This window comes from Onychostruthus taczanowskii, unplaced genomic scaffold, assembly GCF_017590055.1.
Source record: "Onychostruthus taczanowskii isolate IOZ18803 unplaced genomic scaffold, ASM1759005v1 scaffold131, whole genome shotgun sequence".
Lineage (NCBI taxonomy): Eukaryota > Metazoa > Chordata > Aves > Passeriformes > Passeridae > Onychostruthus > Onychostruthus taczanowskii.
The window spans coordinates 353,555-356,946 of record NW_024498474.1 but is presented as its reverse complement, the minus strand read 5'-3'; positions in this window follow the sequence as shown (position 1 = coordinate 356,946).

The window sequence follows — 3,392 nt, the reverse complement described above, 5'->3', positions numbered from 1 at the left end:
CTGCTGGTGGAAATTTTTTTTTAAAGGGCATTAAAAAGTTCTCTCTCTTCCCTAGCACTGCCCTGGGGAAGTGACATTCCCACCAGGAGCAGTCTTTCAGCAGGAAACATTTGGGCTCATCTTTTGTGCCCTTCAGGTTGGTTTTGCTGAGCGCATCCGCATGGCCCCGGAGCAGGAACAGATTTTTTCGGGAAACCTCAGGCTGGTCCTCGCTGCCAACACCTGAGTGAGCAGCCTTTCAGTGGCTCCTGTGAGGTTTGTCCCCAGGGGTGGCACCTGTGTCTGCCTGGTGGTGGCTTTTTGGGCAGGCTGGCAGGAGGTTTCCAAGGCTGCAGGGAGCTGGAAGTCCATAAACAGGAACATTTCACACCTGGAGAGGGCACAGAGCCTGCTCCTGCTAAGATCTTAGGGCATAAACTTCCCATGGCAGCTCTGCCCTGGAACATTAGTTTATTTTAGGAGTGTGGAAGTGCTACTCCCAGGAACTCTCTGAGAGTCCCGTGGGTATTTTGAGCCCTCTCCTCTCACAGGTCAGCAGGGGGAAAGCTGGTGGGTGGCAGCGCCAGAGAGCTTTGTAATCCTGGGAACACTGCCCAGGAAGCCAATTCCCAGGGCTGGGATGGGGAAGTTTGTCTTCACCAGGGCTGGATAGTGGAAAAGTGCCGTTTGGGGGAAGCAGGGTGGGTTTGATTTACTTTTTTGGGGTTTTTGAATTCATTTTTACGTGATGGGGAGTGGTGTGTGCATGAGCCAGGAGGGAAACGGTGCAGCCCTGCCCTGCCTGGAGCTGCTGCCAAATGAATGAGCCAGGTGGCACTGCAGGGCTGCTCACCCGGGCTGCCAGGGAGGGGAGAAGGTGCACGGGGCTCCTCAGCCCTGCTTTGCTTTCTCATCCTGCATGAGATGGAGTTAAAACACTCAGTTCATCAAAAAAAAAAAAAATAAATAAAAAAAAAGGAAGTGCATCTGAGCCTGAGTAAATTCAGTTAGGGGAGAAGACGCAGCTCCTTGCTGCTGAGAGGATTTAAGCTCTGCAAGGTGGGACACAAGAGTTATGATCCTTTTGCATCAGCCTGCCTGGAGAGCTGGACTGGCTTTACCAGGAGAGGGGAGTGGAGGAAAATCCTCTTTTGAGAACATATTTGCCTCCTTTTTTTCTAATAGTCATGGGTGTGTTCCTGCTGGTTTCTCATGTCTGGGGCCAGCTCAGAGGAGGGAGGGCAGTTTTAAATACCCGAATTCAGCCGTGGTCCCTCCTGTGCCCACATCCACGTGTCCAGGCAGCCTTGGAGTCACCCCCACATTTATTTTAGTGGGGATGCAGTGGGAGAGAGGCTTCCTCTCCAGGCCTGGGGGATTGTCAGGCTGGATTGTCACCCTGGACACATCATCCAGTGCACAGGCACGCGCCTCAGCGATCCTGTCACTGCTTCTGTGTGGGGAGAGGAGATTTTCCACAGCAGGAGACAGACGATTCCTCACACTCCAAACAAAGCCTGCCAGGAAAAATCTGTTTGATACTCAGGCAGCTAAAACAAGACATAGTATTTATTCCCAGAGCTCTGTCTGCCCTAAATGCTGGATCCCTGAGAGTATCAAAGGGGCTTCCAACCAAAGCACTGTGGCTCTGACAGCAATAAAAGACAGGCGCCCACGGATAACTCTTCCCAATGGTTTTACAGCCAGGTAATCAATATATCACAACTGACATGCTGCCTTTTATTTGCTATTTATGCACCACCCAGGATCCTTGGATGTGGTGTTGACGCCAGAACAAGGATACAGGAGCTGGGGGATCGATAGGAAACACTTCTTCAGGTGTATTGATTACCCACACAGGGATGAGGATAAATTTTTGTGTGTTCCCACTCTGTCTCCGAGCCTGTTAAAAGGAAAGAAATGGCCTGGTTTTATTCTCTATTTCTCTCTTCTGAGAAGCTGAAAAAGAACCCCAAAACAACATGGCAAGGGCTTGGGGATGATGGCTCTTCTTTTATTCTTTTAGAGAGTGGGGAAATCCAATGTATTTCTTTTTTGACCTTTTGTCCTCTTTTCCTATCTTGGGAGCAGAGAAAACAAGGATGACAGCTAAAAGGGAAAGAATGCCAAAACAAGAAAAAAAACCCAACCCTGAAAAGACAACTCCTGACATCCTTCTATTAATCTAATCAGAATTTGGTTTAGTATTGAATTACTGAAAAAATGAATTGCATTACTTTTCATTGGTATGGGAAGTGGGAGCTGTATTCCACAGGGGGGGCTTTGACCTTACTCCTGCAAACACTCAAGACCTTGCCTTGGCACAACTTTTCCCACTCAGAATTCCAGGTGTGCTCAGCATATCCTGGAATTAGAAGAATTCCTTCTGGGCAGGAAGGCTGCCCCTCAAGGACACCCATCTCTGTTTATCTCCTGAGCTCCTGCAGCAGCTGGAATTGTCTCCATCAGCAGGCACCTCTCATAATGTGGGGAAGCTCCATGAGAAGTGAAGGATGTGAGTGAAACAAGTGGAATACTCCAGCCTGATACCTGGAATTAAATGTAGTTATTGTGGTCAGTGTGGGGAGGTGTGGTGCTGGAAAAAGTAACTGCCTGGGAGAAGTTAGTGAGCTCCAGGCATCATCCCCTGGGAAGTGCAGATCCCTGAGCTGCAGCCAGCCCCACCAAGCACTGCAGGATAATGCAGGATCATTCCACCCCCCTCCTCCAAACCCACCAAAACTGCCCAAACAAAAACTGGAGCTCAGACACAAAACACACCTGCTGGTTCATGAGCTCATTTCTGCCTTAAATTCTCTGTTCCCCAGGCATTCCCTGGAATGCTCTTTGCAGAGGGCAGATTTCCTTCTGGTAGCTGATATTGGTAGCTTGGAAGATTATTATTATTATTAAGATATAATTAGGAAAAAAGATCTGAAAATAATGTTATCATCAGTGCTGCCAGGGTTGGTTTTTTTTTTGCCTTTGTTTTGCTGGCTATTTCTGAGGAACAGCCTTTTGCTGTAATGTTGGTTTTTTCCTTATTTTCTTTTTTCCAAGCGATTTATGAACACCTCTGTCACCATTTCATCCCTTCTGAAAAAGCTTTGTTTTTGTGAGGAGGCTGCAGCATGTCAGAATAAAGCGCAAATACCCACTTCAAGGCTCTAACAAGTTCTGTGCCACTAAGAGCCTCTGATTCCTGCATTTAATTATGTCACATTGGATTAGAATAATCCTGTTCCTCCTTGTTTCTCCAACTCAGTTTTCCATACTTATCTTGCACTTAATTAAGAGTGCCTCCTTCACTGCTGGGCTGGTAGGGAAATGAAGGCTGACACGGGGAACTTTGCAATGGGGGGATCTTTTTTTTAACCTGTCATGCTCTGCACCTATGGACACATATTTATCCC